This window comes from Haemaphysalis longicornis, unplaced genomic scaffold (genome assembly GCF_048455015.1).
Source record: "Haemaphysalis longicornis isolate Haplotype H1 unplaced genomic scaffold, Haemaphysalis longicornis Haplotype H1 scaffold_1, whole genome shotgun sequence".
Lineage (NCBI taxonomy): Eukaryota > Metazoa > Arthropoda > Arachnida > Ixodida > Ixodidae > Haemaphysalis > Haemaphysalis longicornis.
This window is the reverse complement of record NW_027526203.1, coordinates 416,547,791-416,572,758: the sequence shown is the minus strand read 5'-3', so window position 1 is coordinate 416,572,758 and position 24,968 is coordinate 416,547,791. Positions and strand designations below refer to the sequence as shown.

Here is a 24,968-nt window from a genome sequence, read left to right as displayed (position 1 = left end):
TTAACTCCCAGCTTCATAGCTTTCTATATACAATCTTGGGCAGTATCTCCGGGAACATGGAGACATGTTGGACAGTGCAGTAGATCCGCATAGACTCGTTAATGGTCAGCTTGTTTTAAAGCGAAAGGATGAAATGACTCATTGTACGAAAAAGCCGGCGTCGGCGTAGGCATCGGCGTAGGAAGCCGTGAAACGTCTCCTCACCATCGTGTCCAGGAAGTGTTCCATAGCACGCCCTTTAAATCGGCAGTAGTGAAATGTGGCTGTGCACTTCACTACAGCGTAGGCGATTGAGGTCGCGAAAGAACGCAGCCAAACCAGCGATCAGGCAGGTAGCGAAATTCACCATGGTCGTCAACTCTCTCATATTAGGTGGTAAGAGCAAGCAGCGGCGTAACGCATAGGAGACTGATCGAAGCCATTCGAAAGCGTACGGCGGATATCGATGGCGAAGCAGGTCGTCTGAAGCGGCAACAGGACGAAGCCCTTCGACAACGCGGGGCGGTAAAAACGCGTCTCAGGCATCCAAATGAACATAAATGATGGCGTAGGTGTCTTAGGACTTTTTTTTATTTCGCATTTGTATAAAAGACACAGCTTCTGCAGCCGGGAACAAGAAACACGGATTTGTCTGCCTTCGTAACCACAATGGCCGATCCAAGATGGGTTGCAGATCGATTGGCCCCCTTGGCCCCCTCCAGGTACGTTCTGAACTCGTAAGAACTTGGTACGTGTGTTGGAGGTGCATGATTAAAACGGTCGCACGCGAAGGATAAACTTCGAACGAGTACAAACGAAGAATCCGGAACGAGCGCTACCCCGTGTTCACCTGGTAAGCGTACCCTGGGTGCTGCCCCCAGCCCCCGTTACGGGCTGGGTACCAATATGCTTAAGGAATCACTGTGTGAACAGCAACAGCGTGTAATTCAAGTTTCAAGTTTATTCACTTTTCAATTGTAGAAAGTGAAGCAAGAGCTAAAGGCTACGGCCTGACAGAGGCTCTTGCTTCACGGGGCGATCCAGCAGTACAGCAATCAAAACAATAACATTCAATTTCATACACACAAAAATATACTCGCAACGTGAGTAGGGTGAGGGGAGTGGGGTAAAATACATGTATTCACAGGCTCTCCCGTACAGCTGTAGAATACTTAAATACAACAAAAAATAGTTTGTAGCTTGCAAACACACAACTTATTGTTAAAGGTACATCTTGTATACATGCAGTAAACAAATAATAAATATAATAATAAATTTACAGACAAAAAGAAATTGCAATAACAGGCAGATTAAGAGAGTCCAATACAAAGTTCTAGCATCATTTTTTTAATGAATTTGTTAGACAACCGTCTGCTACAATCATAGTTTTCCTCAATTTTATTTAAGAGCCATGTTATCTGGAAATCAGTATGTTGTTTACCGTGATTAGTACGGATCTGTGGTGTTTTTCTAAGCCTACCACTCAGGCAGTACCTACTCGCTGGCTGAGGCGGATAGTGATTATAAAGGTTATTATTTATGATGTACCGTAGCAATTTGTAATAATATATTTGACTAGCTTTAAGCAAACCGTATTTGGAAAATAAATTATGTGTTCTTAAATTCTGAATTCTTCCGTGGTAATTTCTGAAAATTCTGAGTTCCTTCTTTTGCAATATAATAAGTCTATTGTAACTATGAGTGGTCGTGGTACCTCATACCAAAGAACAGCATGGTAGCCTGTTATTGCAAAATTGATGATAGCCTGTTATTGCAAAAATTGCTGTACTATACCTTACTTTATTCTAATAAAGTAAGGTATAGTACAGCAATTTTTTCAACCAAAGGGGGATAAGAGATGAGATTTTAAAGAGGCAACGAACAGTTTTACTTAGCTCAGAGCACAATTTTTCTACGTGTGTGTTCCAGGATAGGTCATTTCTAAACCAAATACCTAAGAATTTCTGTGTTTATACTTGGTCTATTTTACAGTTTCGGAACAGTATCGTTAAATTAGTATTTGTTCATTTATTAACTGGCGCAAATATTATATATTTAGTTTTACTGACATTTAATTGAAGCTTATTCATATGCAGCCACTTTGACAGAATATCCATGTATTTGTTAACGTTTATTTCCAGGTCAGGAAGTGATTTTGAGGAGAAGAACATATTAGTATCATCGGCATACATGACTAACAGTGGGGAGTTAGGTATTGCCGACAAGTCATTAACATATAAGTTAAATAGCAATAGGCCAAGTATTGAACCTTGGGGAACGCCGCTTTCTATCTTACGTTTAGTTGATGTTACGGTATGTATTGACACATACTGGTACCTATTAGATAGTTTCTTAAAAGTTCTAATGCAACTCCACGTGTTCCATAGTCGTGTAACTTTTGTAGTAGGACTTCATGATTTACTGTTTCCAATGCTTTGCGCAGGTCTAAAAACATACTAAGTATGTATAGTTTTTATTTTATTTATTTATTTATTTTTATTTAAAAATTTCGTTCAGACATATTGTCCAGAATGAGAGGGCTAAAGACAACAAGCTGCCTGGCTAGGGCCCTGACACCCAAAGTACATTGCACAGGAGCGATAAGCAGCGAATTTTGCTCTATATTGCTAAGAATTTCGTGTTTTGTCATCAATAGTGCATGTTCGGTGGATTTGTTTTTTCCGGAAACCGTACTGTGCATCACTTAAAACTTTGTATTTGTCCACAAACTCAGCCAGTCGAACACTTATAACACGCTCAAACAGTTTAGACAATACTGGCCACACGGAGATTGGTCTGAAATTATTTATCGTCTTGTCCCTTCCACCTTCATGAACCGCGCACACTCTTGCTATTTTGAGGTTGTCTGGGAATATACCAGTTTCTGACATAGTATTGATGATGTGAGCCAAAAGTTGGGAGATTATATCTGCAACGTACTTAATTCGAAACCCTTAATTAAATCTGTTAAATTTCCTCCTTTTTTCTGTCACTGATAAGTTTCGTTCTCAATTTGTTCATTTTGAGAAAGAGCACAGCTTGGTACTTCTTTGGGACCGCCGTAAAAGCCAGATGGGAAAGAAAATTCCCTTCCTGCACGTAAGGAGCACCTAATATCTACAGATGAGACACAATAACTCATGATCTGTTGGGGATACTCTATGTTTGGCTTAGATCAAAGTATGAAGTAATGGGAGGTAAAGATAAATAAAATGTTAACAGTGAAGTAGAAACTGCCAAACTTCATATAGTTCTTAGGCGTCAGTAAAATATAAAAAGTAGAAGGGTACATTTCAATTGGGAATAGTGGAGACCCAAATCACAAGAAAGGCATCAGGCCTGTAATTAGCATGGAGCGGTTAACATTCGCGAAGCCGTTCCGAATAATGAACAGCAGCTTACTGCAGCCTCGTGTCATCAAGCGCGTATAATAAATACTTTCATTTCTCACGTGTGAAGATGCGACTTCCGACATACCCTTAAAGAGCACATAGATCATCCCAAGAAGGGGGAGAGGAAAAATTGCGGGTGTCAGTGGGTGCGTTCCAATTTCCCCTTTAAACGACGTCGTTACCGTCTTCGCGGACAGTCCAGCGTGTTAAACCCCGTTCCGATTCGAACAAAGCAGTCAACGAAGACTGGTTCGAGGAGGCAGCATCAAAGTCAGCAGCGATGCGGGCTACCTTCTTGTCTAAACTAATAAGTGATGCCAGCGCCACCTTTTAACACGAAAGTGTTTTATTCCGGGATACACGAAGATGTCACAGACGTTATATCCGTCACGCAAATGACGCCATGGTACAACGAAGCGAGCGGCCTGTAAAGGGTGCACCCCTGCACATAGGGGCTTCTTGAGGGGAAGCAACCTTCAATACTAAAGAGTACGTTATACTTAGGGTTGTTCGTTTCCGGGTTTTATATTTCAACACGACAATGTTTTATGCCGGGATACAACAAGATTTCACGGACGTCATATCCGTCACGGAAATGACACCAGTACACCTTTGCCGAAGCGACCCGCCAGCAGGACGTCGCTCGCGAAGCACACCCACAAGACAGCCGCCGACCCGCAAATCATGCTCAGGTGCAGATTTCGCTGCACATTTCACTTTCGTGTTTTACCGATTTATGAGAGAGGAATCAACCACATTTTCTGAGTATTAAGTTGTTACAAACTAACTTGTTGTTTTATCGAAATATTTAGCATAATTCACTAGTGGTGAAGATGCTTTTGTTTATTTTTTAAATAACGCAATGTTTGTAATAATAACGGCGATACTACTGACGAAACCTGCTGCTTGCGTTTCTCAACATGTCTGCTGCGAGGTTGTCGTCTGCGTTGGTGACCGCTGCGCCGTTATAATTCTTCTTCCTTTAGACGTCTAATTAGGCCGCTTCGTAGGCTGTCTACCAAGCTCTCCGCGAATTGGAACGGAGCCATTCTTAGCGCGCACCAAGAGCCAGGGAACAAGCTGTGGTAAACGACAATTTATTTACGTTGCTAGAGACCCGCCGAATGCTACACAACCTGAACTCGCGCTGTGAACTCGCTAGCGTGTTATATTTCAGTAAGACCGATTTCAAGAGCCGCAATACTATGCTAACGTATTTCGAAAGTATCTGTTGCAACGCTTGCCCCATGTTTTATTATTCCACATGCAAAGGATTAAGCCCCCATTCTTTCGCCGGCATGAGTTTTAAGAAGAACGGTTATGGTGCTGTTGAGCCCACCCATTCAGAAGTAACGTCACAGGAGCGGCTTAAAAAGTCGCGCGGAATGGTATCAGTTTAGCCACATTATCAGAGGACTTGAGCGCACACCAGTCATCCGAGGAAATGCACACAATGCTTCGTAATAAAACACCGCGATAAGCGCATCCATTACTCTGACAAACAGGGTTCCGGAATACTCTAAGAGCTCGCGGTCGAGATCACCTTCGTCCAGCAGAGAGAAACGTCAGTGAGTTATACCACTTCCCTCCAAAACGTCGACTTCACCAAAGTGCTCTACAGCGCCCAGTCAATGAGATTAAGCAAGTCGTCAAATCTGGCGAATAATGAGGCGCAGCACACGATTTGAGTGAACAAAAAATTATGCAGGAGCTCTAAGCACTTCCTTTTGACATGAGAAACTTAGTTCATCGACAAATCTGCTGCCAATGTTGACTCTAAGCCTACAACACCCTCTTCATCGCACTTACTGCAGTACTCATTCAGAATCACTATCCACGCGGCTGCAACCCTGCCTCCACAGAAGCTGGTCTAACTCACACTGCGGGGAAGAGAGCTCTATCTTTCCAGCTGATACATTGGTGGCCACTTGTTTTTTAGTCCACGAGTGCTGGATCCGGCATTTTGGCAAAGTTTTTGTCACTGATCCGCGTACCAAGAGCGGCAGAAAAACATACAACGACAGAGCGCGTGCGGAGAGGGTGACGTCAGCCGAGCTGGCTGCGGATTTGGCTGCGGTGGCCCTGCGTCCGCAACGCACTCGACCTACAGCTATAGCTATTAGAAAGATTTCAAGCCGAAGCTCGGCCCACCCCCCTAAACGCCCGTCGCATCACGTTTCAACGCTCCTGTCACCGCTTGTAAAATTTACGCGTTGTAAAATGGAGTCCGAATCGAAAGCAGCGCCTAGTAGCCAGAAAAAGGAATGAAATGAAAATGGCGGCGACGAAATGCCGATACTAATGAACAACAAAAGGAGCGACAGGCAGCCAATGCTGCAACTAGGCGAGCAAGCATCACCACCGAAGTTGTCAGAACGAAAACTACGGTTGGCACGCTGTACAAGGGTCACGCGAAAAACGCCATGTTGCGGGCTTATGAACCCGGAGCAAGGCGCGCGTATGAGACCAAGCCTATGTTCGCGAAGGAAAGGGATGAGATGGTCACGCATTCTTAAAGATCCAACAATGCATCTTGCTTTTTCTTCTTCTGATGCCCGCGCTATACAACGCGTCGCAGCCAATATGACTTAAGCACGACACGTATTGCTGCGGGAAATGCTGACGCCATCGTCAGTTCCGGTAGGAGTAGTCACGTGCTTTCCGGAAACAGGTTTTATGAACGCCTTTTTTGGGCGCCAGCTACGTGTGCACTTTCGCCAACCTAGCCAAGTAAAACTTTCACGTTAAACCAAAGGAACAAAGCGCGACGTTGGATAAAGTTTTGCACTGGGCGCGCGACCCAGTGTCGACTAAAATCATATGTTCAGCATTGTCACTGGCCCAATGTGCCCACTTTATCGCATTCCTCGATCGTCCAGACGCACTGTGGTGGAGATGATCTACAGGAACGTACGGGAGTGTTCACCAAGCTGCGGCGCTAGAAACAAATTGATAGCAGACAAAATTGACGTTTCTGTAGACGATGGTGCAACGTTTCCAGGTCACGAGGAAGCTGTGTCGGGAGTCGCGACTTTAATTCTGGGTCAATAGTGTGCAAAAAGCATCGAGCATTTTGTAAGTTGCTCCATAGACGGTTTCATTCAGTCACCGCAAAGTGGTGAGCCATGGCAGAAGCTTCTGTTTTCTTGAAATATACCTTGCGGTATTTTCGGTAAAGAAGGCCCTTACGGGCCGCTTCGTCGGCTTTTTGGTTACCTTTGATGCCTCTGTGTCCAGGTATCCACTGCATTTTAATGTTGTGTCCAGCCGACCAGGCAAGATGGTGAAGGTAAGATATATCACAGGCTGCGATTTGGTGGAGGGAAAATCTATTTCTCCTACGCAGAATTTGCAGAGCTGCCTTGGAGTCCGTGAAAATACTCCATTGGTGCGGCTCATGGCGCAGGATGTAAATGATTGCCTCCTTCAAAGCGTAGAGCTCAGCCGCTGTCGAAGATGTTTGTCGCTCCAGACGAAATTAAAGCATTTCACCAGTTTGTGGTATGTATATACCTGAAGAATAGCTTTGCATGGTTGATGAACCATCGGGGAATATGAATGTTCTTGCTGAATGCGCTCTATACATGTAGTCTAAAACGATGTGGAGGATTTCTGACTGAGGCATAGTCTTCCTGGGGCCAATTCCTGGGATACCACATTCAATTTGTAGGGGAACAAGGTTCCACGGAGGGAAATGCGGCGGAATTATTGGTGAGGGCTGGGTTGGAACAGATAGTGGTATGCTCTGAATGGTCTGGGCGAATCCGGAGCTGCTGCAATTGGAGGGGATACGACTTAGGAAATGATGTCTTGCGTGTAGACGATGCCTCAAGTGCACTCGAAGGGTCTCCTGTTGTCTAATAATTTCAAAAGGCAAACAACGTGCCTCTGCCACGGTTCCAACGCTCGAAGACCCCTTCGGAAGTCCAAGACAGGTGCGTAGGTTGTTGTTTCTGGCTGCCTCAAGGCTTTTCTTGCTTGTCTCAGATATTTTATGTAGGATAGGGAGGCTGTAACGCAGCACTCCATTCATATAGCTCTTGTGCAGCATAACCATTGAATGGCAATCACTGCCCCATCGTGGACCCGCAAGACATTTAAAGATCTGAGCGGTCGAAGAAATGCGGCTCCGTATCCGTTTGACTTCGGGTGACCAGGTCAAGTTGCGGTCTATTAAAACTCCTAGAAAATTTTTAACTCGTGCATACGAAAGAATGCGCCCGCCCAGTATCAATGGATAGCGATTCATATTTTTTCGTGTGAAGGCCATGGCCACGCTCTTATCTGGAGAAGGTTGAAGGCCGCGGGCTGCGAGGTAGTTAGGAATGTTGTACAGGGCTCTCTGTAATCGCTGCTGTGTACATCGTCGGGAACGAGAAGCACACCACACACATATATCATCTGCGTACAGCGTGATCTTAACTCCACGTGGAAGGATTCTTTTGAGTGAAATGAGGGTCAGGTTGAACAGTAACGGCCTTAGTACGGCACCTTGTGGTACACCTTTTTCCACGGCGTATTGCGAAGTTGAGCCTTCCGGAGTGGTCATGAAAAGGTGTCGATCATCAAGGTAGTCCGCTATCCATGCGTATAACTTGCCCCCAAAGCCATGATCTTCAAGAACGGCAAGAATGGCTGTGTGTAGGACTGAATGAAACGCGGCCTTTATGTCCAGGAAAATTGCGGTTGGCGTGCATCCAAAACTAAGTGATTCTTCGAGTGAGGACACTAGAGCAATGATATTGCCTATCGCTGATCTGTTCTGACGAAAACCATTCATTTCCTGGGGATAAGCCTTCCTGCTCTCGAGAAACCATGTCATCCTTGTAGGCATCATCTTTTCCATTAGCTTTCCGATACAGCTGAGCAAGGCAATAGGTCGGAACGATGCATAACTATGCCTACACAAATAGCTACCTATTTCGCCTTGGAGCGATGCCAAATCCGCACTGCGACAATTGTGCTTGTGTCGAAACAATTGAACACATTTTATTAGAATGTGCGGCCTACATGGAACCGAGATCCCACTTCCTTGAAAGCATGGAACGTCTAGAACAGGGAGCAATTACTCTCAGAATTATTTTAGGACCATGGATTCATCCGTCAAAGCAGCGCCGAGCTCTACGGAGTTTATTCTCTTATTTGGATGAAATTGGTCTAATTTCAAAATTCTAAATTATGTGGCCCAAGCTAGGAACAAAAATATGCACGCACGTCCGCTAACGCGCCAAGTCCACGACAGTTTTTTTTTTCTTTTTCTTTTCTGCCCAGCTCTTCCTTGGGCCTTTTCTTCCCCCATCCCCAACCCACAGCAGAGAAGCATGTAGGCGTCTGTAAATGCCGGCAAATCTCTCTGCTTTTCCAATAAAGAGCCTTCTCTCGCTCTCTCTCTTCTCTCTCTCTTGACTTTTCTGTAAGACCAAACTTCCGACGACTACAACACCGGAAGGACGGCGGCATAAAACGTTATTAACAGCTGAAGTTTATTTCGAGACACCGCATGCAAACAATGACACGGTCGCCGTAATCACGGATCAAATTAAAAAGGGTCAAAAACTCTATTACGGTGTTGTTCAAAGAATGGCCAACCTATAAAATTGCATCAACCACGAGCCGACCAATAATCCATTTTTTTCTGCTAAAGGGACACCAAAGGAACACTGACGCACTGGCCCCCCAAATCTCAGTATTTTGGCAGCTTGCAGCACCGGATGATCACTATATGCACTGTTCAAAAACAAATTATCAGGGACACTTAAGAATGCTTACATGGGGGATTTGCCAAGCATGACGTTTTATTTAAAGTATTGACGTCAAATAGTTCTGCCGTGATAACGTTATTTTCTCTTGCTACAATGTATTTGTAAATGTAGGGATATATGTATGACATCTATAATCACGTCGAAACGGTTGCGGTGGGATCGGCTAGTGGTGCTTTTAGTGCAGCCAGTGACTGCCTTTTTGTCGCAGCGTAGAATCTTCTGTACCTGGCACCTTATGCGGCATACTTCTGTGGGTGACCACGCTTACCAACTGCCCATGAGGTAGACGCTTCGGAATTATTTCTTACAGATGCGGCAACGACCCCACAAGGATGTTCCGTGATGCCACTGTGTCCTCTCATCCCCATGGTCATTATACTTTTCCAATTACGTAGTTGTCTTCTACCTGTTTCTGTGACTGAAAAGCTTGGCAAATCGCCCTTCTGAGCCTATACATATATGATTTTAGCTTGCATACACTTTCCTAGTTTAGTAATTACATCCTTAAAACACTCCCGTAGGTCTCCAGTGGTGCGATTGGTGTCCCCTCGTTACCATCCCCATTATCTTTCTCCCGTTGTTCGTTCCGTGATGTCTGCCCGTTCGACTTGAGTTTTAAAGCGAAAGCTTCCTTAGTGAGACCGATGGTGTTCTCAAAAAACACTGATGCGCTTCCGCATAGATCGGTTGGTCGACCGAAAAGCTCTAATAAGATCTATGGACACACGGCCCGGGCGTGAAACAGGGCTTTCAGTGCGTCGAAAATTTTACTTGAAAATAAAAAAAAGGAACCGTTCTAGATAAGATAATACACGCATCGATCATGAAGGAGGAGTACAATGGTATACCTTTATCTTATAAACCATGTATCGCTATACATTTAGATCGTTTGTAGATGCGTTTAATTAGTGCGCGAGAAATCGTCTATGGGTTCGTTCTTTGTTTCTGGTTTGTGTCTTCGAAGGTTTGACGAACGATTGGACGCAGTTTTTGTGAAGGTTGAACGCACTTTTAGCTTTCACGCTTCTCTCAACTTTCATTCGGAAAGGATGGCAATTTGTTTAGTCTCGTCGTCATTTCTGGGCTACTTTGCTTGGGGGGTGTTCTCTGTGAACAAACATCACTGGCGCACAGGTGAGCTTCAACGGCAACCAATGCAATCCGGGTTATAATATGCAAGTGCACAGCGTAAATAGCCCGTCTGATAGCGCAGGGCGCCTTTGCCAAATGAATTAGGGCCCCCTAGCAACCCGCGAGCTAATGGTACTTTCGTGACTTGGAACAGTACTGTCCCGTTCCTGACAAATATTATCTTCTCGCATCACGTTTAGTACTTGCAAAATAAGTGATGCTGCGGTCTTGGTTTGTTTACGTCCTAGAGCCGGGAGAGAAGTTCTATGAGGATTGATACCTTGTTTTAGTCTCACTAAAAGCTTGGTTTCTGAACCCAGTTCTAAGCACTGCAGCGAAAAAAAATCAACACGTTTAAAAAAATAGGTATTCGTGAACAGATGTGACTTTTTTTCTTGAACACAAAAGAAACATCACGGGGCAAAGCATAGCAGTATTCACCATCCTTCATATATTTAGCATAAGATTTGGACCGTCATGTCTATCGTTCTCAGAAAGAAACTTTATTAGAGCGCTTTACAAAGCATCCAACGCAGGGTGCTATATTTGCTGTCATCAAGCACGCCCCCTCGGCTGTCCCTTCAGTATGTTATAAAACATCCCGGCATGGTTTCGTATAAGTGTATACGTAATCTGATCCTCACCGACAAGGACAAGGAACATTTTCTGGACATTATAAACTCCCACTGGGAAGAAGGCACCCTCCCGTCATCTTGGAAGCAATCCCTTATAACCCTACTACCTAAGCCAGGCAAAAATCTGCCCTTGAAAATCTCCGCCCAACCTCTCTAACTTCTTGCCTGGGAAAGACCATGGAAATGATGGTTCTCAATCGACTTGAGGCCTATTTTGAGTCCACCGATTTCTTTCCTCCTCAACAAATTGGTTTCCGCAAGGGTGTGTCTACCCAAGACCTCTTTTTCCTCCTAGCTCACGTCTTTGACCCTCCTCCTCCTTCCCAGATACAGGCCATAGTGACCCTGGATGCCCGCAAAACCTTCGATAACCTTGCCCGTGATTCTCTCCTAAATATACTTAAATATACTTGCCTCTACCGGCTGTGGGCCGAAGATGTATGGTTATATCGCTGCATTTCTGCGCGACTGTACGGCCAAGTTCCGTCTCCCTGACTCAGTCTCCGATCCTTTTCCCATCACGCGTAGTACTCCACAGGGTGCTATTCTCTCACCCACCGTTTTTAACCTCGGAATGGCGCCCCTGTTTCGTATTTTAGCATTGATCTCGAACCTCGAACATACATTCTACGTAGACGACCTTACTCCTTGGTGCACATCTGGGTCTCCTGGGTCAGTGCAGGACAATTTGCAGCAAGGTATCGATGCAGTCACTAGGTATCTCGACACAGTAGGCCTATCTCCCGCGCCTGAGAAGTCCGAATTGCTGCTCATTGTGAAAACTTGCTATCAGCGCCAACACAACCACTTGATCACACTCACAATGGTAGGTCACACCATCCCTCGCGTAATATACTGCCGAATTCTTGGACTGCATATCAATGAGTCATCTAATCAGGCCAACGTGGCTACAACAATTAAAGTTTGCCATCAGCTTACCCATCGAGTGCGCCGCATTGTCAACAAGCACGCGGGGCTACACGAGGGCCAAGTTAGGCAGCTAGTACATGCCTTAGCCCTAAGTAAAATTCTGTATACAATTCCATATATTTCTCTGACTTGTCACCAAAGACACCAGATTGAGGTTGCACTTTATACACTGTATAAGACAGCGTTCAACGTTCCCGTTAATACGTCCACTCAGCGCCTATACTCTACGGGGCTGTTCTTGCCGCTGGGAGATCTTATACAACAACATAAAGACGGGCAAATGGCGCGTCTTTCTAGTACAAAACAACGACACTGGATCCTTCACCAAGTTGCTCTCAAACCTATTGACCTACCTATCATCACTCCTCCTGCACTGCTCCCAGATAACCTCAGGATAGCTCCCATCCCAAAAAACGTTGCAGCTAATACTTATCCAAGGAGACGATGTGCTCGCGTTGTCAATCGTGTCCATCCTATTGATTCTACGATCGTCTACACGGATGCATCACGGACGCATGTCGGAGCAGCCGCCTATTCCATCGCAAGTGGCCATGAAGTCGTGACCCACACCATTGGTCCTTTCACTAATCCCCCACTTACAGCGACTCTAGAGACCCTCCCAATAATCACCAGTATTCAGGACCTCTCCTTAGCGCCCCCTAACCCCTCAGGATATACCATATACACTGATTCAGTGCAAGCTATTCGCGCCATTCACATGGGTAGGATTCCTGAAGAACTGCAGTATCATCTACGCAAAGCCTTAACAAAGCTACGTCCCCACACTGTCACACTGAGGTGGATTCCTGGTCACGCTGGAATCCCAGGCAATGAGGTTGTGCATAGCCTCGCCCGCGAACTTTTGCACCGGGCGCCTGGGATTCCCTGGCCTTATCCACCGACGTGGGACACGACTCTCCACTACAAACAAGAAATAAAGCTTCACTACAAGAACATCAGAGAAACGCTTCGTACGCTTCCTGTTCCACACAAATCTCTAACCACCACGCAACTACGCATTCTTCGACGCATACAGTTAAATACCATCCTCACACCTGCTCGTTCCTTCCTCTACCGTATCCGACACTCATCAGCATGTCCCAATTGCCCCGAACCCTACGCTAATTTAGAACACTGCATTTTCTCCTGCCCCATTGCAATTCAATCGCCACATTTTCCCCACCCTCCTCCTTCAACGTGGCGGACTTGGTTAGCCTCAGACCAGCTCACGGACCAGTTGGCGTCGGTGAACCTGGCCCGGAACATTCTCGACGCTTAATGTTGCGTTCGAATAAAGTTTTTTTCCTCCTCCTCCTCCCGGCATGGTAACATCCCGCTTGGGAACACGGCACGGTAACAGTTGTCTGGTTTGGAGTTCGTGCATACTTCTTCAACATGAAAATCGTAAAAGTAAGTGCTATCGGCCTCATGGACATAGGCTCCGCATCACGGCCCACTCATCCGGTTTCTTCGGGAATCCGGAGTTTATATGTATATATAGTTTTTATGCTGATTAGCAAACTTCCGCAATACAAAAGTGCTATCGGCAACAACCACACGCAAAAAAAAAAAAAACACAACAACCGTGTAGCATTCTTCCTGTGGCGGGCCTCCAGAGCGAGCCTCCAGAGTGAGTGAAATTAAGCAACGAAGCACTGCAAACAACCTGCGGACAGCATGTTTCACCCCGAAAACAAACAAGCGAATAAAACACGAGAAAAGGCGCAGCCGCCAAAGCGTTGTATAATATCCGATACAATGTGCACCTCGTATCAAAACGCAGAATGATGGCGTCTGCCTTGCAATTTTGCACTGGAACTGCCTTTTCATCATCTGCGGACACCCTCCGGGGCAGACACGAGCACGACGGGGAATACTGCCATTAAGCCGGCCTGTTCTTTTAAAAAAGGTTTGCTTGATGTCCTATGTAAAAAACAATTTCACTTTATCACTGGAACATACAATGTGATCCCACTGGTCATCCCAGAAATAAAAATGATGAATAATAACTAGGTCAGTATACGAAGGCGTCATTTTTGCTGCTTCATGAAGTTAAAAAATGTGTTCTCAAATTCGCATTGCGAAATGTCCTGCGCCGTCCGCATCTTTCAATTCTTTCCCTCTATATTAGATAGTTTAGAGGATTCAGCTTCGTGAGAATTGAATAAGTGCAAATACGAGACGTAGCTGGAAAATAAATGAAACGTCACTCGTCCGCCATAGCTCAAAACCATACCCGTGCAACTACATTGCACCAATTCCCCCAGTCTTGCTAAAAACCGTATTTTAAATAATAGGTAATGGTTTGCTACTTTCCGAAGACGATTTGTATCATTGTAAAATAAAAGGTACGTCATTTAGTATGGTTGTGACAAAATATTTGTTCTCGTTTGAATATTTGCATCGCAATGATGCCAATAAAATATTGGCGCAGACTGCACCAGTGGTGCAAGGCTGGCGAAACAGTGGAGCTGACGGTCCCTCTCTTTTCGTCTGGGACCCGGCTGGTGCACCTAACATTTATTTCCGAACTTCCCTCTTGAAAGTCTTCCATGACTGGAAGGCGCGGATCGTTTCGGCCGCAGGCTTTCAAACCAGATCGCATGCCCCAGGTGTTAGCACGCGCAAGTCTAAAGCCAACGCCCGCGTTACGAATCCAAAGGAAATGCTGCGCGCCCGGAATCATGGCTGCGCGAAAAAGGGATGTCGATCCCTTGGTTAGACAATGGCCGCTTGTGCAATCAACCCGAGACTATTCACCATTGTTTTGTGCTGTGCCGTGACGCGGTGTTTTTCTGGGATGTTTTGCAACGGACACTAAAAACAGGACATTGACATCACCCCGTACACCATTCGCTTCTTGCCATTTGAAGATGTTTATCGGGTGCCATATGACGTTTTTGTTCTATTAGAATTAATTAGCTTGTGGAAACGCCGCATGACTGATCGGCATGCGGAACCTCCTCGGCAAACCAAGTGCATTTTTTTGGGAACAGGCGGCGTTGGTGAGGAGCGTTTATACGGCGCAGAGTGATCCACCGGAGTGGCTGCCTCTTTTGGATGCGTGCGTTTGCTTGCCTGAAATGGTGCCGGTCTTAGTGAGGCTGACGTGCTTACCTTTGCTGTCTGTTAGTCTTTATATTGTGTGTTAATAGTCTTGTCTGACTTTTTGCAAAATTTTCATGCATTAACGACAATAAAAAAGGCTCCTTGGTCTAGGGGTATGATTCTCGCTTAGAGTGCGAGAGGTCCCCGGTTCAAAAAAAAAAAAATAAAAAATAAAAAAATCCCGGACGAGCCCACTTATTTTTTTTTCTCGTTTTCGTTTCATTTCTCGCAAAAAATATGGGCAGCCACGCCGCCCCTTCGTCCTGGCTCGTTGGTCTGGGGGTCCACTTCCGGCCTCCGTAGGGAGCGGACGTGAGATGACGGGCTCTTCTAGAGCGGTTTCAGCGGGCCAGCCGGCCCGCGGTAACAGGTTTATTGAGCGCGACAACGAATATCAGGTTTTGCTGCCCACGCTGCCCACCGGACAAAGTTTGTTGAACACCGTTTTAGATGCAAAGCATCTCCTATACCCTAGTTACACGGCGGAAGTAACTGCATTGAAGTTTAACCGTGGTTATTAAACTTTAACCGCGGTTATCACAAACTGCTGTTTTGGCTGTTACACGCGAAATTCCAAGTGTGGTGACCGCGGCCACTTGGTTGTGAGCGTAACAAAAATAAATTACCACACTTTTAACTTCACGATAAAAAACAAAAAAAGAAGCAGTGTAGACAAAAGGAAATACCGTTAAAGCAGTCGCTTCAGACCCAAACGCAACGCACTCGCGCGTGGCAAGGAGAGGGCCCGGGCTTCCCCAACAGCTCGCAACCAGCTTGGTTTGCTCAGGACTGCTCGGTGTCGGGAACTTTAGGCTTAGCATCGCGGTGGATATTTCACCGACGCTATCTCTGCAACTGCGAATTACAATCCATAGCACAATTTTTCACCTGCACTAACATCCACTTACTGGCATGTGTAAGTTCTTTTCAGCGATCAGATCGATTTAAAAGAGCGGCGATAAGCTGTTGCTGCCGTGGTCTGGGCCGGTTCGAGCCGCTTGCAGTTCCGTGCGGGCAGGTGCGCCGGCGTGTTTGCAGTTTGCAGGCCCGGCCGATGTGCGCGCCGTCTCCGAGTGCTGAAAACGCTTCATGATTGCCTGCTTTATCCATTTTTTTGGCGGACGACGCGCGGAATTTACAACTTTAGCACGGCTGTTGTCGTAGTTGATCGGGTGGTCAATTGCGACTGCTCGTCGCGATCGCGACTGCCCGTCAGCCGCTGCTGACGGGCAGTCGCGCTGATTGCGAGAGCGACGCCAAGAATGCAAGCGCCTCTTGGGGGCAGCTTTGGGGCGCCCGCTATCTGAAAACGTTCGTCCCCTACGAACGCCAGGTGATTTTTGTTTTGTTTTTTTCACCTCCGCTGATGCGCTGCCACATGCATCCTGCCACAGTTTCGTCTGTCGTGTAACGCAGCAAACTACGGTTTTGTCTAACCGCGGTTCGCTTAACCGTGGTTAACTGCGCCCGTGTAACTAGGGTATTAGTCGACCCTCCGTCGTTCGTCGGCGTCCGGCGTCCGCACCTCTCCTCCTCTCCACACCACCTCTCCTCCCCGTCCCCCTCTCCACGCCAGCTGTGATAACGCCGCTCTCCTCGCCGCTCGGCTCGTCTCGTGCCGGCTCAGGAAGGCACCGGCGAGAGAGAGAGAGAAACTTTTATTCTGTTGAGCGCCTTGCGGGAGGCCCAGCAGCCAAGGCGTTGGAGTCTCAGCGGTGGGCCTCAGCCGGTGCCTATGTAGCCAAGCTCCCTCACCTCAGCGACCCGTGTGAAAACGGCCAAGTCCCCCCGATCCCGCACGCCCCGACACCCCGGTGCCCTCGTGATGGTGGGCCCCCGGTGCCGGCGCGTCCAGAGCCAGGCGGACCAGCCGGAGTTGGATCTCCGGGTCGTTGCTGCGCAGAGCTGTCTCCCAGTCGTGATGACTCTTAATGAAGACACTGTCGCTCCAGGAGCCATCTAATGGTCGGGGCTCCTCCCTTGTTGTTGCACCGTCCACATCCCCACTGCGCATGCGCGTCTCTCCTCCATTCTCCTATCCTCCAGCTGTATAAAAGCAGGTGCGCGCGCTGCGCGGCGTTCAGTCTGCTCCGAGACACCACGTGCGCCGGTTCTGCTCCGGTGTGGAACCTATACGGAACCGCCATGCTTTGCATCACCACATAGTTCCCTTCGGGGAGATGGTGTAATTTTGTTTTGCATGGCGATCTACGTGCCCGCCCGTATCACGTCGAAGATTTTCGCGATACGCTGGCGCAACTGGGACTGCTTTGCGAAGTAGTCGCCCTTGGGGCTTATCAAATTTTGGAAAACCTGAATATCAGGGGCACAGGCATCACGATGGCGACGCTCCGAGTGATAGAAGAAGAGCTCGGACTTTTGTGGTGAGCAGCTGAGTCCCCGTTCGTGGGCGTAAGTGGCGATGATGTTGGCAGCTTGTTGAAGGCGTTCTTGAATGTCACCATCGCTGCCCCCCGCTGTCCAAATGGTGATGTCATCCGCGTAGACGCTGTGGTGCAGACCCGGGATGCGTTCCAAAAGGGGAGGGAGCTGCAGCATAGCCACCTTGAACAGAAAAGGGGAAATGACTGACCCCTGAGGCATGCCTTTACTGCCTAAGAGCATGGCATCCGATTCAAGGCCTTGGACCGAGAGGGATGCTGTGCGACCAGTTAAAAAGTTGGCAATGTACTGGTAGGTGCGGGGTCCCACGAGAAGTTGGTTAAGCCCGGTCAGTATGCTTTGATGAGTGACATTATCAAATGCCTTGGTCAAATCGATGCCCATGATGACTTTAGTGTCTTGCCAGGAGATAAGGGGATTATCCAAAATTTGATGCTGAAGATGCAGCATAACGTCCTGGGCAGAGAGTTTAGGACGAAAGCCCAGCATGGTGCGAGGGAACAGACCCTGATCATCCATTCAGGCTTCGAGACGGGGCAGGATGACGTGTTCAAGTAACGTGCCCAGACAAGAGGTTAGGGGAATGGGTCTGAGATTGATTAGGTCCCGGGTTCAAATCCCGGACGTGCCCACTTATTTTTTTTCTCGTTTTCGTTTCATTTCTCACAAAAAAATATGCGCAGCCACGCCGCCCTCCCGTCCTTGCTCGTTGGTCTAGGGGTATGACCCTCGCTTAGGGTGCGAGAGGTCCCGGGTTCCAATCCCCGACGAGCCCACTTATTCTTTTTTCTCGTTTTTGTTTCCTTTCTCGCAAAAAATATGGGCAGCCACGCCGCCCTTCCGTCCTGGCTCATTGGTTTAGGGGTGTGGTCCTCGCTAAGGGGGCGACAGGTCCCGGTTCAAGTCCCCGACGAGTGCACTTATTTTTTTTTTCTCGTTTTCGTTTCCTTTCTCGCAAAAAATATCGGCAGCCACGCCACCCCTTCGTCCTGGCTCGTTGGTCTAGGGGTATGATTCTCGCTTAGGGTGGGAGAGGTCCCGGGTTCAAGTCCCGGACGAGCCCGCTTATTTTATTTTTTTTATCGTTTTCGTTTAATTTCTCGCAAAAAATATGGACAGCCACGCCGCCCTTCCGTCCTGGGTCGTTGGTCTAGGGGTATGATTCTCGCTTAGGGTGCGAGAGGTCCCGGGTTCAAATCCCGGGCGAGCTTGCTTATTTTTTTTCTCGCTTTTGTTTAATTTCTTGCAAAAAATATCGGCAGCCACGCCACCCTTTCGTCCTGGCTCGTTGGTCTAGGGGTATGATTATCGCTTAGGGATTCTGCTTCCGGTTGCGTTAGCGTGCGGTCGCAAAATGTCGAGCTCCGCCCAAGGAGCGGCTTCAGGGGGCCTTTCGGCCCGCGGTAACAGGAATTTTGCCCAAGATTCCCAGGACTACCAAGTACTTTTGCCCCAGTTTCCTACAGGACAGTCGGCGCTAAACACGGTGTTTCTGCATGCGGACATGCGTGCCGCCCCTACCGTGCCGAGGATTTTCGCGACACGTTGGCTCGTCTGGCGCTGCTCCCAGATGTTTTGGCATTGGGGGCGTATCAGATGAGTCACGTCTGGGGGTGACGTTCAAGTCAGCGGAAGGAGTGAAGAAAATTTTGGAAGCAAACGACATCAAGGTAAAAGACACACGCTGCCTTGTTATCGACCCGAGCAACCAGGAAGCGCGCCTGAAGCTACATTGGCTTCTGCACAACGTGCCGGACGAGGCAGTGCGCGCTGCGCTGGCGCCTTACGGGCGTGTCGGTGAGGTGCGCAGAGAGCGTTGGCGCGTTGACGGAATTCAAGATAAATGTTCGACGCTGCGGTCGGTGACTCTGAAACCGAAGGCGGGAGTGACTCTCGATGACCTGCCGCACGAGCTAGGCGTGGCGGGCGACGAGGCCCTCGCCGTCGTCACCGGGAGGGCCCCGCAGTGTTTGCGCTGCAACACGAAGGGCCACGTTCGCCGGGAGCGTAAGGTGCCACGTTGTTCGTCGTGCCGTCGCTACGGGCACGAAGCGGCAGCCTGCGTCAAGTCCTACACTTGACTTACGCCAGCTTCGCCAGGCCTTCGAAGGACGAGGACCTCAGCGAAAACCTCATGGATGAGGCAGACGCGGAGGAGACCGCAGCAGGAGTTACCGGCGGGGCGGCAAAGGAGCAGACGCCTGCGGAACGGGTCGAGGCCTAGGCTGGCCAGCGCGGTCCTGAAAAGGAGCCGCCCGGTCAGCCGAAGACGCATCCCCAACTCGCCGCGCCGAAGGAGGCTGGCTGCCCCGGAGCGGCAAGCCAGGGGACGACGGCGACGTCGTCTACCGTAGCGGACGTCGCGCAAACGTCGCGCAAATGGACCTCAGTGGTACCGCCGCAAAGCGGCAGCGCAAGGGTAACGACACAGGACAAGGCGACGGACTCCTCGTAAGCGAGGAGCCGCCTACTTAGGCGGTTATAGTGAGACGTTCGAGCTTCAAACCGAAGCACAACGTCCCCCCAAACCGCACAAAGCCCCCGGCTACGCCCACCTAGTCAGCACGATGCTTCGAAAGATATTCGGCAACTTTTTAATCTGTCTGGTGTTGCCCTGCTCTACCGAAGCGCGAGCGAACTAAACTGAACTGCGTAGTTGGGTCCAGGGAGTACTTTTGGAGCGTCTTCGGTGGCTTTGTTGCCTGTAAAGTGTCTTTCGGTGTCTTTTTTAGGGTGGGGAAGGGGGGAGGGGCAAATAGAGCACCGTGTTTAGTGGTGCCCATAAAGCGCTTAGAGTGTTTGCAGTTAAATGTATATATGTATGAGTGTATGCATGAGTGTTTTATTTTCTTTTTTTGTTGTTGTAGTTGCGTTTTGGAATGCGTGTGAGTTCTTTAGTGTCTGCGGAGTGCTTTTTATTGCGAATGTACGGACGTAAGTGTTACACGGTAATCGCCGTCGCTTTCTTGGAATGGTTTATTTAAGCAAGCCTATACGCATAGCCACGCTTAATGTCAGGGGGCTTGCGGATCGGAGACGTCAAAGTCAGTTGTACCACCTTCTTTTAGACAAGGATCTGGATATTGTCGCCTTGCAAAAAACCAAGGTCGAGAGAGTGGATCAGACGGACCGTATAGTGCGGCCATTCCTGTCGCGCTATGACGTCTCTGTTTCTCACGCAGTCGGGTTCTCGGGGGGTTGCGCGCTTTTAATACAGGGACCACTCTGAATAACGTCACTGCGTCTGATTCGGGGCGGTTTGTTGTGTGCGATTTGGCCTTGTTATCAAATGAATGGCGTGTTATTTGCGTGTACGGCCCCACCAAAGCCGTCGAAAGGAAGTTGTTTTTTGAGGAAATTAGATAGTGGTGTGAGAAAAACCGGCTGGTAATTTTACTGGGTGACTTTAACTGCGTGTGTTCTGCACGCGACCAAGTAGCCCGCCACCTTTTAGGGATGCTAGTACGGCAGTACTAAGTGATATTGTCGCAGACTTCGCACTAGAAGACGTTGGTGATAGCGTTGGTAGTAACGGCCCCGTGCGCTACACGCATTTCCAAGGCAATAGCCATGCGCGTCTGGATAGGGTGTACTTATCGCTTGATCTACTGCCGCAGTGTGAAGAATACCGTGTGATACCTGTCTCGTTCAGCGATCACTGTTTGGCATCTTTAACGCTTGGTAGGAACGCGAAGCGGCGAAATGCCTTTTGTTGCGGCTTATGGAAGATGAACAATAAGTTAGTCGAAGACGAAACATTCATGGAGGAGTTAACACATGCGCACGAAAGATTTTCGGCAGTGATGAAAACGCGAACTTCGCTTTTAAATAAGAACTCTTGAAACAAGAAGTAAAAATGAAAGCCCTGGAAAGATCGGGGGCAACGAAAAATGTAAATAAATGCAAAGAAGCCCTGCTACGAAGTAGACTTGATGTTATTGTTAGAGAAGAATGTAAGTCGCCAAGTAATTTCAAGGACGACATACGAACACTGAAGGTGCAGCTCGAAGAATTGGATAAGGAAAAGTATCACGGCGCACTTGTACGCGCAAGGGCTGAACGGGTCCTACTCGGAGAAGCGCCTACCAAAAGAGCACTCAGTTCAGAGAAAAGATACGCACGTAGAAATACGATAGCGGAAATAGAGTACGATGGCACAATTAAAGTGTAATGACCAGGCAAGCGTCGAGCGTAGTTTCTGTGACTATGAGAAGTTGTTCGCGCGTCGGACAATCGATGCTGCCCAGTTCAAAAAGTAATTTGTGTTTGTTGCCGCACCTGAGCGAAGAAACAACTGCAGGTCTCGAAAATGTTATAACAGTAGATGAAATAAGGAGAGCCATTGACGATCTGAGCCCAGGGAAGACCCCGGGTCCGGATGGACTGAACCCAGCTTTTTATAAAAAGTTCAAGGACATAAGCCCTGTTTTGCGTAAAGTTTACCCCGAGTCTTACCGAACAGCAGAACTACCTCCGTCCTTCCTTATGTCACACACAGTCTTTATTCCGAAATCAGAGGACGATAATAAACTGAGGGAAATATCTGCCTACCGCCCAATCAGTTTAAACAAAGTTGATTATAAGATATTAATGAAAGTATTAGCTAGCCGCTTGCAGAGTGTAATAAGAGACATTGTTGGACCACACCACACTTGTGGAATAAAGGGACGGTCAATAGTCACGAGCATTCACACCACCAGAAGTGTTCTTGAATGTTGTGACAGTATGCAAAGTGCTGTGGCCATGCTCCAGATAGACCTGGCAAAAGCATTTGAACAGGTATCCCATGAACTCCTTTTAGACATGTTGCAGCATGTAAACGTAGGATCTGTTGTTCGCGAGGGAGTACGTATGGCGTACAATGGGCGTTGCACTCACCTTGTAAACAAAACGACAACCAAACCCATTCTGCTTCAACGAGCCGTGCGTCAGGGCTGCCCATTGTCACCGTTGCTTTTCGAAAGCAAAGCTTTTTACCTCTATCCCCCAAGGGTTCTTTCGCGACCGTTGGTGTCAACAGAAAACTCCCGCGAACAAATAAAAGAAGTTACTGGCATCGCCAGGAATCGAACCTCGGTCTAATATAGTAACGGAGCGGGAGCCTGTTGTCTTACCGATTGAGCTACAAGCCTTTTTTTTTTCTTTATTGCCGGGTTTCAACTCAAACCATAACAGAAGCCACACAACACGGTATTCACAACGTTGCAAGGTTAAAATTGCCAGCCGACGGCTCGTTAGTGCTGGCGAATTAAAATCTCTTGAGATTCACCAAGGCTTCCAGAGCCCATAACCATTCAGGTTGTTCGTTCTGGGCTTTATATACATCTCTAATGAATGCAATGCTCTCAATAAAGTACTCTCTCGCAGGACGTGCGTTGGGGTCGGCGTGTCGTACAGCCATCCGAGTCTCCCACACACTATGCAGGCTTAAAGCCATAAACATGTCATATGGCACCCCTTCAGCGTTGTCAGTCGGCAAGAATCGTATGCCGTAAGGTGTGACAGGTAGGGACTTTTTTAAAGTGCGCTGGAGAATGTCCCAGTGAAAGACAGCATCATCACAATTAAAAAAAAAACGTGCTCCACCGTCTCAGGTTTTCTGCACACGAGAAAGTTAATACCTGAAGGGACAAAACAACCTTTTTCTTCCCGCCAAGGCATCACAGTCAATGTGTTAGTGTGGAGCTGAAAAAAGAACGTTTTTACCGATGACCGTACCGGCATAGCCTTGACTCTTTTCAATACGTCCTTGCCGGACCCTGAGGAGTACATTGATCGGTACAAAGGCGTCGGCAGGGTAACATCGACCAAGTCTTTATACAATCTCTTACGTGTTACAGCAGTCAGATAGCCTATCGATAACCGTACCTTTAGAAAATTAAAAGCCCAGACCACCTCCCGCAGGAATCCTGGCACACTTGCTCCTCTTGTGTGATCCGCCGACACAACGTAGTCCGGCAAGACATCTCTCACTCGCACTTGCAACACTGTACGCAGAAAATCCTCACGTTGATCTCTCAAGAAAATAAACCTTGAGACGACTTGTCTCAGGAAGAGGTGAGTGAGACCAACCCCGCCAGTCTTAACTGAGCGAAACAAGTTTGTGCGGCTCGTCCGTTCCCACATTGAGCCCCAAACAAACACAGCGAACACTCGGTGTATTTTTTGTACGCTTACACGCGACATACATAAGGCCTGCAGGAGGTACCAGATCTTTGCCACAAGAAATAAATTACAAACGGTAGCTCGCGAAAATATAGACAGGTCATGTCCGCCCCACTTGGACGTTTTGTCTTTGACACACTGAGTTTCTTCCGCCCAGTATTGTGCCGTATCTTGGTAGTGCTCGAGTGGCACGCCTAGGTATTTCACTGGCGTGTCGGTCCACTGAATTTTTACAAATAAATTTGGCTGAGACCCCCAGTTTCCATGCCAGAACCCGATACATTTGTTCCAGTTTATCGCACTGCCAGTCGTTATGCAGAACGTTGTTGCGTCCTTAACAGCAGCGTTTATACTTTCTGTGTCAGCACAGGTAACCGCGATGCCATCAGCATACGTGAGGATTTTTGCTTCACTTTCATGCAGCTTGAAGCCGTGAATTGCCTCATTGTGGAGGATTTTTAAGCAGAAGGGTTCGAGGTAGATTGCGAAAAGCAGGGATGCCAGGGGACAGCCTTGCTTGACGGAGCATCGTATCGGAAAACTGGCAGTTACATTTTTGTTTACTATTAAACTGGCCTCACACATTAAGTAGCTCATCTTCACCCCTTCTAAGAGGACAGAGCCTACATTAGCATGCCCCAAAATATCAAAGAGTATCTCATGGCATACCCGATCAGATGCCTTTTCTAAATCCAATTGCCAAATAGCGGCCTTCCCCCCTAATACGTCTACACATTCTAAAATGCTTCTCAAGACATAAATGGTCGTAATTGACCTCCCCTTAATCCCACACATTTAATGTGAATCTACAATGTATTTTATAACGCTCTGTAATCTCTTTCCTAATACTTTCATATAAATTTTGTAGTCCACGTTTGTGAGACTAATAGAGCGGTAAGCCGTGACTGATAATAGTAAAGTGGCCTCTTCTGATTTGGGGATCAACACAACGTGAGATTTCTTGAAAGACGTGGGTAGCTGTTTTATTTCGTATGCTTTCTTAACTACTCCATATAGGGCTATTGCTAGTTCGCATTTAAAAGCTTTATAAGAACAAGCTCCTAGACCGTCGGGTCCGGGCGATTTCCCCAGGGTCAACTCATCAATAGCACATTCAATTTCCGAAAGGCTGATGGAGGCTTCCAGGTTGGCTTTGATTTCCTCGTCTAACTTTGGCATCAGCGGAAAAAGTTAGTTGCGAAACCCTGTTCGGTACTGTGCGCCTGTCCCAGAAAATCCCGATAGTGTTCATAAAAGGCCTGTTCTATCTTTTCACCCTCATGCACTACCTCGCCACGGTAGCTTATCGCTGTTATTTGGTTGCGCTTGGCGTAACTTTTTTCCTCTCCCAACGAGCGTTTCCTGGGCCTTTCGCCAAACCATAACCGTTCAGTGCGTGCTCTTATTATGGCCCCTCTATATCTTTCTGCGTCCAGAAGTTCTAGTGCTGTTTGAACTTCCCT

At 47.6% G+C, this 24,968-nt stretch overlaps 1 protein-coding gene and 1 non-coding gene across 2 annotated transcripts in view; one reads left to right on the top strand and one right to left on the bottom strand.

The window, feature by feature from the left end:
- Ac76e (adenylate cyclase type 2 Ac76E) overlaps window positions 1-24,968 on the bottom strand; it is a 597,242-nt gene that overhangs the window by 114,125 nt on the left and 458,149 nt on the right. The gene's annotated exons all lie outside the window — the stretch shown is intronic.
- Window positions 18,332-18,403, top strand: Trnap-agg (transfer RNA proline (anticodon AGG)). Its single transcript has one exon. It is a non-coding gene; the product is annotated as a tRNA-Pro (tRNA).